The sequence below is a fragment of the Astatotilapia calliptera genome, chromosome 6 (assembly GCF_900246225.1).
Source record: "Astatotilapia calliptera chromosome 6, fAstCal1.2, whole genome shotgun sequence".
In the NCBI taxonomy this organism is placed as follows: Eukaryota; Metazoa; Chordata; class Actinopteri; order Cichliformes; family Cichlidae; genus Astatotilapia; species Astatotilapia calliptera.
Window position 1 is genome coordinate 23,697,158 of NC_039307.1, and position 16,415 is coordinate 23,713,572.

The 16,415-nt window shown below is 41.1% G+C and overlaps 1 pseudogene; it reads right to left on the reverse strand.

Moving 5' to 3' along the window:
• Nucleotides 1-3,365: 3,365 nt before the first annotated feature.
• On the reverse strand, nucleotides 3,366-16,415 carry LOC113023431 (arachidonate 12-lipoxygenase, 12R-type-like; annotated as a pseudogene).

Below are 16,415 nucleotides of genomic sequence, written 5' to 3' on the forward strand. Positions count from 1 at the left end.
CTTATACAGGCACAGTGTTGTTATTGTTTTGTTCTTTCTGTGCTTGTTATTGCACTGACATCCTTCAGAAGTACTCATGTAATGAAAATGCAATACATTATAACTTACCCTTCTCCTGTTGGAGATGCTCCCCGCTGCTGTAACAATGCAGCATATGAAATACATGAGGAATAAATAAAAACATGCAGAAGCCTGATAAACAATCCCCCTAAACATTCGCACAATAATATTACGCTTATTTAAAAACACTGTTATTTTGTGGGAATCCCCCCCCCCCTTTGACTTATTAAAGAAGGTTGTTTATTGCTCTTAGAGACTTTCCAAACTTTTTTTTTTCCTGTGAATGTAAAGCAGTACCTCTAGAGCAGCGTGTTGAACTTAGCTCAGCTCAACTCTGTGAGCACTAAGAATTTCTGATACAAGCTGTCCTTGTAAATGAGGAGAGAGATGAAGTTAACTGGCAACCCTGCATCAGAAGTAAGATTTTCTTCCATCTCATTTTCTTTATTCTTCTAAAACCAAGTTATATGCTGTGTGTCTAGGAAATGTTCGCATAATAATAATAGTAGTACAGTTTTACGTTCTAAACCCTGTGCAGTCCATATGAGTGTAGCTCATGCTCCCACTAGAGGAAGCAAAAATGTAAAAACGAAAGCTAAGGTGGCTCCATCCTGGCCATGAACAGTGTTTGCAACAGCTCTGAAAAAGTCAGAGTCTCATGACTAAATTACCACTAAGTTCTAAACAGACAAAATAACCAGTGATAGGATGAAGCATCAAATGGAAATAATCTCACCTAGACTAAATGATTTTTGGTCTGCTTTGGTCGATGTATTGCAGTTGTCACACCATATTTAGCCAAGCTGGTGATGAACCACCTGTTCCCTAGTTTCCTTTCCTGTCCCAGTGTAAAAATGTTGTTATGGACATATAGGCCAATGGCATCAGTGATTTCTCCAGAGGCTTCATTTAAAAAAGATGTAAGATGTTTCTACCTAGTGCTTTTTCTAACTGCATTCACACTCCAATGGACGCATCGGAGAGCAACTTGGGGTTAGCACCTTGCACAAGGATACTTGACATGCAGGCTGGAGGAGCCAGGGATTGATGTTTCTACCCATGTCCCACCACCTCTTCAGAGAGCAGTTTGCTCTATTTCCTCGATGTAGCTGACAAACATTCCTATCAACTTTGGTTTTATGAGAATCAACAACAACAACAAAATAACCTGTTATTATATGAGAGACTGAGCGTTACATTCTAGTCTGCTGTTTGAGGTTTTGTTTTGAATTTTAACCACTTGTCTAATTCAGGTTTGGGGGTGGGGGGTTGGAGCTTATCTCAACTGTCATAAGGTGAAAGGTGGGGTACACCATGGATAGGCTGGCAGTCCATCATAAGGCTAACAGAGAGAGACAGACAACCATTCCCACCTACAGTGTGGCCAAATTAAGTAGTAAATGGACTGGTTCTTATATAAAGCCCGTTATACAGCATGCCTCATTCGCCCATTCATATAAGCACTGTTTTTCTATGACGAAGTGGTCTTTTATCTAACATTTGAACACATTCAGAAGTCAATGAATGCATCAGAGAACAACGTGGGGTTCAGTATCTTGCTCAAGAATATTTTGGCATGCAGACTGTACAAGCAAGGCATCAAACCACCAACCTTCCAATGAATGGATGACCTACTCAACCTGCTCTTGAGCAGGAGGTTGGACAGTGGTTAGAATCAACCACTTAGCTGAACATAAATGTCAGCAGTGCTAACCACTGGACCAGCATCCCACACTATTTAAGGTTTTCAGTCATTATTTCCACTTTGTTTTGAAATACTCACCAATTGTCCCGTGCTTCTCGTGTTTAATGTTTTTGTGACCCATCCTATTTAGTTTCACTCACCATTCTCCTCTCTGTACACTTCTGTACACTTCTCTGTTACACTTCGTGTTCGTAACTTTGTTTCTCACAGTTCTCATGCATTTCCGATGCCATGTGCCCAGGCTCACTCTGCCAGAGTCTTGTGATTTTAATAACTTCGCCTAAACATTGACTGCTTTGCTTCTACCAACGCATGACTTAAATAACATTCTTTGATTTTTATTTATTTTTTTACTCTTGAGTCATGAATTTCTGTTAGAAACTGCAGCTAGAAACTCACTTCAGAATTACACTTTAATAAACCTGTAGAATTTTTGGCATTGAGGGTTTTGAAAAATTCAAAAGGCAGTATTGCACACAGGCTGACAGAGGCTCATTTGGCTGACTTATATTTGAATCATGATTTGAAAAATTTCCATGGGCCCACTCAACTCCATTTAAAGGAGTATTCAACATGAATTGCAGACCTAACTGACATTAAATGTTACCTAACATATAGCATTTCTTTTCGAGACTTGGAAACTATAAACCTTCTTTGCTGGACAGTCATGCATGTAAGCTGAGTCTCAATTAAACTGAAATGCATAATTAGGTTTTCTAACACCAGTAGACTATTTTCACTAAGATTATCTATTGAAGAATGTTAAAATCCATACAAAACTCAATAAGCTCCATCAAAGCGACAGATGTAGTTGAATCTCATTAAATAGCAAACATCTAGACTTGTCCAAAATATTGCACATAGATTATTTTTTGCTGCCTGACTGAATATTAATTCAGAAGTTCAGATGATGGTGTGAAAAAGAAAAGTTTAAGTGAAAAAAAATCGAATTAAGCCATGAATGCTTTATAAACATATTATTTCCCTTCAGTAAATCTGAACTGGTCTGCACGAAACAAATAATGCATGTGTCGTATCATGTTAGCGGTCACGTCTAAATCTGACTAAATTTGTAGGTCAGCGTGACCTCCCTGACTAGCCATTTATGAGGTTCTATTTTATTCAGTTTGTTATTTTGAGTGACTAAATAAATAAATAATGAATGTCACACAACCTTATCCTTTGACAAAAGTTCTTTGTTTTCCTACTCGCTAAAAGGCATGGCAATTTCCATTTCTGAAGTATGAATCGATGTCATTACATGTACATGCTTACAAAAGGGCCTTGTATCATTATCTGCCACTGGCTCTTCGTCCCTACTTTACTTGCTATGATAATGATTATTATCTGAAATGAGTCTTTTCTGTTCATTTATATCTTGTTTTATTGTTATTTGGTGCTCCAGAATAGAAAACAAGTTTGCTAAATAAACAACACAAAACACCATAAAAGCAAAGTTCAAGTACACAAACCCGCTTGCTTGTCTGTAATATGAACAAGGTTATCACTGTGCTACACTGGAAAGTTCTGGATGTCTCCCTGCAGGGACTTCACTTTACCCTTACAGGGAAACCACAAATTTTCAGGGAACAGTGGGGCAGGCTTTTTTTGTCAACCTCAATCAGCGCCAGCTTTCCAGAGGAGATAAGGCAGGGCAAAATGTTGCATCCTACAAACAGGCAGAGGAAGGGAGAGAATCTCTGTATGAACAGAACCACAGACTGTTGAAACTTCAGCACAGTTGCAAATTGCAAATACTCTTCTGTTAGAATGAAGATGATTTCCTTCCCCCCAAAGTGGTACTTCAGGTTCAGAGTTTGGGTTAATGCTGCACATATCACAACACGCAAGTGAACAGAGCAATTTTAGAATCTTATTTAGCAAAAACAATAGAGCTGGTGTGACAGAAGAGGATGATAGGGATAGTGTGAGATGGAGGCAGATCAACCGCTCTGGAGAGATCCTAAAAGGAGCAGCTGAAAGAAAGTCTCCCTCCAATTCATGTTAATGTCTGCTTCATTTACTGTGATGATAATTTTGGTTAAAATTGTTTAAGACTGAGACAAAGATAAACTCACTGATGAGAATGTATTCATGTTAAGTTACTGTACAGATGATGTTTCAGGATGCATGATTTAATATCAGTGGTTCATATCAGTTATCATTAGGTTGCATACTATGAACAGAACTCAGATGTCATCTAATCATGTTACTAACAAAAGATGAACCAAAACCCAAATGACTGAATAAATAACTCAAATATAAAATATTTGACCTGAGTTGTGGAAACAGCTGGTCAATCGTGTGGATGTCACACTTTGCTTCTTCACCTGCGTGCTTAAGTTGCAGTACCAGCAGGGGGCGATCATTTATTTAAAGCCAACAAGTCACTACTTACCAAGGTGTGGGCTATTCTACAAAGGGCTATTCTAAAGAATGAAGTACTTAAGATTAAGCTAGATGGTTGATATGTATTTACATATAAATGTATTAGTAATGTTTCCTTAAAGGTTTGCCCATGACTGTTTTCATGTTGGCTTTAAATAAATTATTGCCGTCTTCTGTTACTGCAAGGTATTGCAACTTAAGCATGTCTGTAAGTTCTCAGTCATCCAGGTCATGGTAGTCTAAGGAGCTTATGGTTGATGTTTCTTGAAGTAGTTTTCACCTTATATCCGAGAAGCTTCATCAAGTCAAAAGCCAAATGATGGAGAGACACAGGTACGAATTAAAGTTTGTTTTAGAACTGAAGAACCAGAGGTGAAATGCCTTTAAGAAATTTAAAGAAGTCAATTTGCTTTCTTTCCAAGCTCCTTAGGTAAGTTAAGCATGCGTATCCATATCACGTCTGGAGAGGCAAAGCGTGACATCCACATGATAGCCCAGCGGGTCTATTACATCCTTTTCCGTGATACTGGGTTGAGGTACAACTGCAAATACTCCTGTGCTGCGTCCCAGGTGAAGCAGAATGAATTTAATGTCTTTAAGGTATTGTTTTTAGCATAGCCTAGTTTGGGCTCTGCATAGACGCCTCAAAAATGTAACCTATTTCCAGTACATGCGTGCTGGTGATGCTCAGGGCAGAACAGTTCAACCTCGGATCTTTTTCTTTTTTTTCCATGTCAGGGTGGAGCTGTATAATAAGCAGGGGTTCTCTGTGAACTGCTGACTTGCACCATGTCAGTTCTGCTGAATAAAAATAAAGCTTTAGATAATCAATTATAGAAAGAACTTAATTTTGCAGTGAGTTAAGCAAAAGGAAATGAGAATTTTAGGATTAAAAATGTAGTTTAAAAGACTATTGAAAATCATGATCCTAAGAAAAGGGTTTTGAAGCAAAATGAACTGAATCATATGAAAAACGCAAGAATTCAAGACTTTAGCCTAGCAATGATATTCTCCTTCAAACGCAGGGATTATGTAACTGTGTTCGTTTGTTTGCATGTTTTTAAGGAATCTAGCATCCAGTTTTCAAGGTCTTGTGTTCAAATTTTGTGTAATGGTAGATACGTATAACAGCTTGAGCTGCTTTAATTTTGGTGAAAATCAGGTCAAGATCACACCAAATGTGAAATCAGTGACCCTGATTGTTAGCACGCTGATGTCATCATATCATAATAAAAACAGGCTGAGGTCAGCATGTCATAATGAAACATCATAAAAAGTTTTAGTACAGCCGTTGCTCTTCAGGGTTAGTTACACCGTCTGAGTGCTCTTGTTTGGTATTTGAAATGTTGCGCGGGACATTTTATTGGCACATTTTGAGCAGCTTAGTCCCAGCTGTTTGAGTATTGTTGCTGAATATGTCCATCCCATTATAACCACAGTGTATCCATGGCTGCTTCCATTAGGATAATGCACCTCAAAGCTCAAAAGAAATTGCAAACTGGTTTGAAAGTAACAGCAAGTCCAGTGTACATAGATGGCTTCCAGAGTCACCAGATCTCAATAGAGCATCTTTGGGATGTAGTGAAATGGGAGCTTTGGATCATGCATGCATGACAGGCAGGAACTGTGTGATGCTATCATGTTAGCATGAATCAATCTCTGAAGAATGTTTCCAGCACCTTGTTGAATCTATGCCAGAAATAACTAAGGCAGTAATGAAGGCAAACGTCTGCCCAACCCAGTAATAGTACACCACCACCACCAGTAGTAAGAACACAATGATACCTGTGGATGATATCCCAAATCTTTAGTCCATCATCCCTGTAGTAGAAGTTTGGCACAGCCTCCAGGCCACGTTCAGCAATGTCATCTGGCATACAGAGGGAGCTGTAGGTCATTGAGGACACTGACCTCTGCAGGATGGTAAACATGCCCTCTCCACCCAATACTACAAACTAGAGAACGGGCAGCTCACGGTTAGAGACAAATGTTGTACATAACACTGAAAATGAAACAATTCTTTAGTGTGCTGGTCATCGCATAAAATGTTAATGTTTTTACTGCTTACCTGAGTGAAACTGCCAGTCTCAGATATGAGACGACTTCGAGCTAAGAGGTTGACATGCGGTGAGTAGCGTGTGTGAGGTTTGAAAAGCTGAGGGGAAGAGGAAACGACATTAGCAAGACGATCATTTAATATATTGTTTGTACACTTTTTTATATAGTGAAGAAATTCATAGGTGGTATTAATGTGCCATCCGTTATGGACAAATGCTTTCCACACCATTGAAATAAATGGTATAGCAAACGTCAGTTACCTTGTACAGAGGATGCACCATGGGCACGTTTCAATCTACGTGTCAGACTCTGCAACCTGGAAATCACTATGGGATGATTTTTTCCACAAGGCTAAAGCTCGGGCAGAAGGAAGGGTGTATTATTAAATTAAAGCTTACTGTCTGAATTACGTGAATAGCAATTGGCATTAGCTTATCATCAGGATCTTTGTGGAGCAGGACGAGAGGAGCCACCACCAAGTACTGCTTCTTCCCGTTGATGGTGTTTGCTTTTACTCCATCCAGACGCTTGTAGTCACACAGGAATATGTTCCCTTTCTGTTTGAAAGTTCAGGATATTGTAGAAATCTGAATATAATATCTGCTCATGTAAAAGTGAATTTATTGAAAAGATCTAACTGTGTGCTGGTGTAGTTCTTCTTCCCACCAGCAAGAGTCGCTACAGTTCTTTCATGCCAAGATTTGTTTGTTATTAGCTGTAGAGTTAGTAATGCAGCACACTTTGAGAAAAGACTGACTCAGCATGTTGTTCAGATAAACATCTGCATCCATCCTCTTCGTTGTTTTACAGAAAGCATCGCTTGTGAGTATTTAAGTTGAACAAGAGTTAATGCAACTATATTGGCTATTATTTATGCACTTTTATGGTTAAAGGTGTACTGTATTCAGATTTACTTTCTTTCCAATGTTAGCTAGTTTAGCCAACTGATTTGCATTATCGTGTGAATATATAGGCTGAATATTGCTTATTTCTTCTGTTTGTAGTTTCACTCTGTTGATAATTGAAGGCAGCGTCAATAAAAGGGACGATACACCTGTCAGTTGTCGAGGAGTTTATCTATCTGCATAACTGTATCCAGTGTAGCAGTGAGGGCAGAATAGTGAAAAAGCGTCCTTCTACAAGACAACCTTTGGATGTTACGTCAACTCAGCTACATCAACCATGTCTGAAGCAAGACAAGATAAAGCATCATCTGTCCGTTCAGAGAAATCATATGGGTCAAAAGGTACAAGTAGGTCATCTGCCAGTATGGCCGCCCTAAACGCTCGAGCCAAAGCTGAAGCAGCACGCAAAAGAGCTGAATACGCTAAAAAGGAAATCGAAATGCAAGTTAAGAAAGCAGAGCTTAAAGTAGAGGAAACACGTCTAGAGGCCACATTACAAGCCCTCCAACACGCCGAAGCAATAGTTTTTGAAACAGCAGTCAATGATCTTGAAGAAGAACACGTGAGTGTACCTCAAAGGGTTGACACTTTGGAACGCACCTTTAACTATGTGAAAGACCAGCTCATCATCAAAGACAGCACAAGCCCAATTGGCCATACCGAGTATAATTCAATGCCTGCACCAAATGTCACATTCCTCACGCCAAAACAAGAGCCAACCAGGTCGGACACCTTAAAGGAATATGTCCTTCAACCTCTGAGTACTGACAAAGGAGAAAACGTTTCCCAGTCTCCGAAATTAATGCAGAAAATGTCACCAGGTACTTCACCGAGATTTGAACATAAGGTGAGCATGCAACAAGGAAACATTTCTGACATAGCCAGGTTTCTGGCAAGACGTGACTTACTCACCGGTGGCCTCCGAAGGTTTGGTGACAAGGCAGGAGATTACTGGGGATGGAAATCTTCGTTTGAGAATGCAATTTGTGACTTAAACCTAACGGCCAGTGAGGAACTGGATTTGCTGATTAAATGGCTTGGCACAGAATCAGTGCAATATGCATATCGTTTAAGAGCTGTGCATATTAACAATCCCTCTGAAGGACTTGCTAAGGTGTGGGAAAGATTAAATGAGTGCTACGGCTCCCCCGAAGCTATAGAGAACGCACTGCTCGACAGATTGGACCGTTTCCCAAAAATCTCATACAAAGATCCACAACTAACTACAGGACCTGCTCCTAGAAATAGATGCCGCAAAGAGTGAAGGTTACATTCCAGGTCTACTCTACCTCGATACAGCGAGAGGCATTAATCCAGTGGTGGAAAAACTCCCCTATGCTATGCAAGAAAAATGGATGAACTATGGTTCTAAATACAAAGAGGACCATTGCGTGTCATTTCCACCATTCTCTGCATTTGTGGCCTTCATCAGTAGAGAAGCAAAAATGCGCAACGACCCCAGCTTTAGGCAGTCTGTGCCGCCTCCTCCTGCCCTTTCAAAGACGAATAAACTTTACGAAAAACACGCTAAAAGAGAACCTATCTCAGTCATCAGAACCGAAGTTGTCAGTACGGAGCCGAAATCAACTCCTACAAACATTGAGGACCCAAATAAGGAATGTCCTATCCACAAAAGACCTCATGCTCTCAAAAAATGCAGAGCATTCAGGGAAATGCCACTGGAGGAGCGAAAGGCCTATCTCAAGAAAAACATGAGATGCTGTGCTTCTACAAACCACCAGGCAAAGACATGTAAGTCAGAAATACATTGTACAGAATGTGATTCAAAATTACACATTACAGCTCTTCATCCGGGACTGGCATCAACGACTACTGCGACAGCTACTATTGCAGAGCCGGTAACAGTTGACGGCGGGGAGCGCAATGCAGCACGGCCCACAGCTATCTCGACATGCACACAAGTATGTGGAAGTGAATTTGAAAGTCACTCATGTGCCAAGATCTGCCTTGTGTTCATTTACCCAAAGAACTCACCTGAAAAGAAACTTAAGGCCTATGCCATCCTAGACGACCAAAGCAACAGGTCACTCGCAAAATCATCGGTTTTTGACACATTTGGCATCACAAGAAACTCATTTCCATATAAATTGAGAACCTGTGCTGGATTGGAGGAAGTGACAGGGAGGAGAGCTTTTAACTTCATTGTGGAATCGGCAGATTGCACGTCACGTCTTGAGCTCCAGACACTTATCGAGTGTGATATGCTACCCGACAATCGCAGTGAGATTCCCACAGCTGAAGCTGCTCGAAACCACACCCACCTTCAGGAAATCGCAACCAAAATCCCGGCTCTTGACCAGAGTGCTCAGATCCTGCTGCTCATTGGAAGGGACGTTATTCAAGCACACAAAGTTCTCGACCAGCGCAATGGACCTCCAAATGCGCCATTTGCACAGAAGCTAGCTCTTGGATGGGTGATCATTGGCAACGTTTGCCTGGGTGGAGCTCACAAACCCGTGCGTGCTAACATTTTCAAAACGAACATCTTAGACAATGGTCGTCCAAGTCACTTCCTTCCATGCAAAAATGCCATTCAGGTAAAGGAAAGTTTCAACTCGCAAGGCTACAACAAGGTCAACACCCCAATGCGAAGAAAGCACTCTTCGATTGGAGAAACAGTTTTCAAACAAACAAGTTTGGACGAGAGCCTCGGCTACTCACAGGAGGAAAGGGCCTTTTTACAGATAATGGATAAGGAAGTCTACCAGGACAGTGCTAACAGTTGGGTCGCGCCACTACCTTTTCGTTCACCCAGGCCACGGCTGCCGAACAATAAGCGGCAGGCTATGCAACGCCTTACATCGGTACGCCACATGCTGAACAAACGCCCTCAGGTAAAAGGTCAGTTTACAGACTTTATGCAAACTTTGTTTGACAATGGCCACGCTGAGATAGCGCCACCACTCACTAAAGAAGAAGAGTGCTGGTACCTCCCCTTCTTCAGCGTGTACCACCCGCGCAAACCGGAACAAATACGCATTGTCTTCGACTCAAGCGCACAACACAATGGAGTATCCCTCAACGATGTTCTTCTTACTGGGCCCAACCTCAACAATAGCTTGTTGGGTGTGTTGATGCGACTCCGTGAAGAAAAGGTGGCAGTCACAGCCGATATCAAACAAATGTTCCATTGCTTCGTGGTCAGGGAGGACCACCGGAACTTTTTGAGATTCCTCTGGCACCAAAACAATGACATGGATCAACCGATCGTGGAATACAGAATGACTGTACATGTCTTTGGCAACAGCCCGTCGCCCGCGGTTGCAACTTACGGACTCAGAAGGGCATCAGAGGACCGAGACAAGCAAGACATCACTACACAACATCTGGTGGAATGACATTTTTACGTAGATGATTGTCTTGCCTCCTTCCAATCAAGTACTGATGCCATTGTTGTTATGCAAAACGCTCAAGACACTATGGCTTCATCTAATCTGAGGCTACACAAGATTGCATCCAATGACGTGGACGTAATGAAGGCATTCCACAAAAACGATCTAGCCAAAGGTCTAAAAGACCTCGACTTAGGAGCTGACATTCCACCTATGCAAAGAAGCCTTGGAATAAGCTGGGACATTGCAACAGACAAATTCACGTTTCAAGCGTCCACTGCTGAGAAGCCCTATACCCGCAGAGGGGTACTTTCAGTTGTCAACAGTCTGTTTGACCCTCTCGGGTTTGCAGCTCCGGTCAGCATCAAAGGCAGAGCTCTCCTTAGAGAACTTTCCACAGACATATGTCAATGGGATGATCCACTCCCAGAAAAGTTGCTCCAAGAGTGGAGTGCATGGAAAGAGTCCCTGAAACTTCTCGAAGAAGTCAGAATACCGAGAATGTACACCTCTATATCCTTCAATGGTGCAGAAAAAAGGGAGCTCTGTTTGGCAAAGCAAAACTCGCACCGCAGCAAGAAATAACAATCCCCAGGCTCGAGCTATGTGTAGCTGTTCTTGCTGTCGAGATTGCTGACATTATCACAGAGGAAATTGATGTTCCCTTCCATTCTACAAGATTTTTCACAGACAGCAGTGGTACTTGGATACATACAGAATGAATCCAGACGATTCTACGTCTATGTATGCAATCGCGTACAGAGGATTCGAAAATCGTCCAACCCAGAGCAGTGGAACTACGTTCCAACAGAGCTTAACCCAGCCGACATAGCTTCAAGATCAATCCCAGCTAGTGCACTCTCATCAAGCACATGGCTCAAAGGACCAGATTACCTACTGAGAGCAACTCCTGAAGTCACTAAACATACCTTTGAACTAGTCAATCCTGAATCAGATCCTGAGATCCGTCCAACAGTGACATCACTTTCAACCAATGTCGTGGCTTCTTTCCTCGAAACGAGACGATTTGCGTCTTTCTCTACTTGAGGGTCACTGTTGAGAGCAATAGCAAGGCTCATTCATATTGCAAGGTGTTACAGGAATAGCACTCCCCCAAAAGGGTGTCATGGCTGGCATATCTGCAAAAGTCTTAGTCCAGAAGATTACAGTAAGGCAAAGAGCGTTGTTCTGAGTGGTCTTCAACACGAGGTTTACCCTGACATCTTCACATGTCTTCAAGCCCAAAAAGACATTCCAAAACAGAGCCTTCTCAGAAAACTCTCTCCTTTCAAAGACAATGCAGACTGTCTCAGGGTTGGTGGTCGCCTTTCACAAGCCAGCATGGAAAGCGACGAAGCACACCCCATTATCATCCCAGGCAACCACCATTTAACTACTTTACTAATCCGACACTACCACCAACAGGTGCAGCACCAGGGGCGCCATTTCACAGAGGGAGCCATGAGATCCGCTGGCTTCTGGATTGTTGGTGGGAAACGGAGCATCAGTTCAGTCATCCACCACTGTGTAATTTGCCGCAAGCTCAGGTGGAACACAGAAACGCAAAAAATGTCAGACTTACCCATCGATCGTGTGACAGTCTGCCCCCCGTTCACTTACGTCGGAGTTGACGTCTTTGGACCGTGGACAATAAGCTCTCGGAGAACAAGAGGAGGCCTTGCTAGCAGCAAACGCTGGGCCGTCATCTTCACCTGCTTGGGCATCAGGGCCATTCATGTTGAGGTCATCGAGACGATGGAGTCGTCTAGTTTTATCAATGCTCTGAGACGATTCATCTCTATCCGAGGACCAGTAAAGCAGCTGAGGTCCGACTGTGGGACCAACTTTCTGGGAGCGTGCAAGGAGCTCGGAATAACTTCAAAACACTGCGACAACCAGGAAATTCAAGACTTTTTATCCAAGAATGAATGCACATGGATCTTCAACCCTCCTCATAGTTCTCATATGGGAGGAAGTTGGGAGCGCATGATCGGCATCGTGAAGCGCATACTGGACTCTATGCTAACTGTCAACTCAGTTCGCCTGTTGACCCATGAGGTTCTCGTTACCCTTCTAGCAGAGGTAACCGCTATTGTAAACTCTCGACCGCTACTACCAGTCTCATCAGATCCAGATTGCCCCCTTCTTCTTACGCCTGCTACCCTCCTTACGCAGAAAACTGGATTACCACCTACACCACCCGGACACTTTGACAATAAAGATATGTTCGGACGCCAATGGAGACAAGTGCAACATCTTTCAAATGTCTTCTGGCACCGTTGGAAAACACAGTACCTGCCGACACTCCAAGAGCGAAGAAAATGGCAATCTGTGAGTCAAAACCTTCAAAAGGGAGATCTAGTTCTTCTAAAGGACAGTCGAGCTAAAAGAAACCACTGGCCCATGGGGGTGGTTGTTGAGACCTTTCCTAGCCAAGACGGACATGTCAGAAAGATTGAGGTAAAGGTCACTTCTGGAGGAATATCTAAAACCTTCTTAAGACCAGTGACAGAGACTGTACTCCTGCTGCGAAATACTAATAGAGACATTGATCCTTAAAGATGGTGATGACATCCAATAGATGTCAGACGGGGAGTGTGCTGGTGTAGTTCTTCTTCCCACCAGCAAGAGTCGCTACAGTTCTTTCATGCCAAGATTTGTTTGTTATTAGCTGTTAGTGATGGGTCGTTCGCGAACGAAATGGCTCTTAGAGCCGGCTCTTTGACGTGAACGACGCGAGCCGGCTCCTTATCGCGAGCCGTCACGTGGGTTGTTTTTTTTTTTTTTCTTTCTCTCAGCCTCTCTCTCGCACTTTTTTTCCGCTTCACTCTGCACGCGAGCCTTGTGCTTTACGCTGGGCAGAGGGGGGAGGGGCGGTAGTTACACTCAGTAGCACAGGAACAGAGCCAGAGAGAGAGAAAGAGAGGCAGGGACAACAACATTAGAAAGGTATAGTAATCATCCACAACTATTTTCAGTTGCAGATGATAAAGGATTGAGAAAGTTTATTCATGCAGGTCCATATGACAGAGAATATGCATGTTCTTTTAGTTTTCATATTATAATTTATATTTAATTGTGTTGTGGTTTGCAGTGTTTTGTGTTCTTTTCACTTTAAATTTGTGAAAGGAAAAAGCTGAAAATTTAAATAGTTAAAACTTGAAATGTGAATAGTTGATTTTTGTATTATATGATTTATTTATTACATTTTATGTGGAGTGAATAAATAAAAGTATATTTACGGTGGCCCCTAGAGACAAAGCACATACAAACTTCAAATCACGTACGAACTCTGAAGCATGTACAAACTCCAAAACACGTAAAAACACGTACAAACTCCAAAACACGTAAAAACTCCAAAACACGTAAAAACACGTACAAACTCCGAAGCACATAAAAACTCAGAAGCATATAAAAACTCAAAACACGTACAAAAGACAACAGAAGTGCTCCAGGATGCTGGGCGCAGTATTGAGCCTTTGTTATCTTGTGGCTACACAAGCCAGCAAGTACCAACGACCGGATTTGGTGTGTGGTAATAACAGGTAAATGAACTTTTTTTTAAAATTATTTGAATATATATATGAGTGCCTGTGTATAAATACACAAACAATACACACATGCTTTCAATTGTGTAATTTAAGTGATCTAGTAGCTCTGCTTTGGAAGTTCAGTTCATGCTAGAAATGTGTTTTGGAGTTTGTACGTGTTTTGTCTCTAGGGGCCACCGCATATATTTATATATAAACATATATAAATAAAACCACTTGTTTTTATGTTAGTAATTCCTTTTGTGCATAATTTTATATTATTGTTAATAATAAATTAATTAAAGCAACAAAACAACCTGAAGAGCCGGTTCGGAGCCGAAAGAGCCGGCTCTTTTTAGTGAGCCGAACCGAAAGAGCCGGATCTCTAAAAAGAGCCGGAAATCCCATCACTATTAGCTGTAGAGTTAGTAATGCAGCACACTTTGAGAAAAGACTGACTCAGCATGTTGTTCAGATAAACATCTGCATCCATCCTCTTCGTTGTTTTACAGAAAGCATCGCTTGTGAGTATTTAAGTTGAACAAGAGTTAATGCAACTATATTGGCTATTATTTATGCACTTTTATGGTTAAAGGTGTACTGTATTCAGATTTACTTTCTTTCCAATGTTAGCTAGTTTAGCCAACTGATTTGCATTATCGTGTGAATATATAGGCTGAATATTGCTTATTTCTTCTGTTTGTAGTTTCACTCTGTTGATAATTGAAGGCAGCGTCAATAAAAGGGACGATACACCTGTCAGTTGTCGAGGAGTTTATCTATCTGCATAACTGTATCCAGTGTAGCAGTGAGGGCAGAATAAACTGATACAAGAAAAAATTCTTTCTCCTTTTGCATAAGAGACAGTCACCTTCATTTCATCTGCAAGGGTGCACTGGCCATGGGGAAAGACCATGTCATCAGTGACAGGGAAGTTACTGGGCAGGGCTGTACAAAGCTGAATCAACATGGGGTTGACACCATTTAGAAACTGGTAGCCAAAGAAAGCATCCTCTTTCCAGTGTTCATGAACATATTCTGTGAAAAAGAAACAAATTCAATTTCTGACTTCATGTCTTAAATGTTATATCAAATATAAAAAAAGGTAAGACCTTTCTGTAAATGTGTTGATACACATTCTTTACATTTTTAAACACTTATCATTAATGTAAAATAGGGCTTCACATTCTTCCAAGATCAGATTAAAAAACAACAACAAATGAACACATACTGCCATTAGTCATTATGCTAGCAGCTTATTCTAGGAATAATTTTAGAGTAACAGCTAAGTACATATTATTGTTCATACAGTACAAGGACTCCATTATGCTATGATGTTAATTACCTGATATGTCAGTCTTTTTGCAGCACAACACTCGATTGATGCTGTCAATATTATCCCACTTCTTCTTACAGTTATCCAGTCCCTTCAGCTTCAGCTCAGTCAGTCTGAAACAGAAGAGCACATTTATTTAACTTGATTGTGATACTTAATATACTTTTGATAAGTAAAGAGAGACACATGTTTGTTTCTTGTGTATTTGTTCTATAATATTAGAACTTCACCCTGTGGAAGCAGTGAAGAAAAACTGAATTTTTGGTGAAGGAGAACTGAACCTCCTATGGCAGTGACGATGGGTCTTTTGCCTTCATGGAGTGAGGTATTTTCTCTGCATATGCATCTCAGCTGTTGAAACAAAGCAACAGCAGAATAATGAGGATGTTAATTGCAGTAAGACATGATTTTCTCTGCAACATATGCAATAGTTTAATTTTTTTTAAATTAATCCCAGCAGACAAAGAATATGCTGTAATGCTTAATTTTAAGGTTAAATATATTTAAGCTTTAGGTTTAGTATTAGGATATTCAGCTATAACTGGACAGCATTTGTATTCCAGTTTTCATTTTTTATTCCTATTTATTCTATTTATCCCCTTTGTATATTTTATTTATATTTGTCTCTGTATTTATATGTGTGTGTGTGTGTGTGTGTGTGTGTGTGTGTGTGTGTGTGTGTGTATATATATATATATATATAACAGTTCTGTAACTGTAACTTCGGTCGTTGCTGTGCTTTTTTTGGAAGTCGAATTTCCCAGAGGAACCCACCCGAGGGATTAATAAAGTTCTATCTTATCTTATCTCTCTTATCTTCAGGAGCTGTAAAGCTAAAATCTGTATAAAATCTGTATAAGCTCAGGTTTCATGAGCTCATGAAACCTGAGAAACTTTTAATGATGAAGATGCATATTTCAGACTTACGGCTCCTCTGACGAAGGATGTAGCCCCTTTCAAGCCCATGAGCCACGTGCGATCACTCTCCCCATCTGTGCCCACCAGCTTAATGAAGACATTGTTAAGAGTAGTGGAATTAAGGCGATCACCAGTGAGCACGGCCACTTCATACTGCACCAT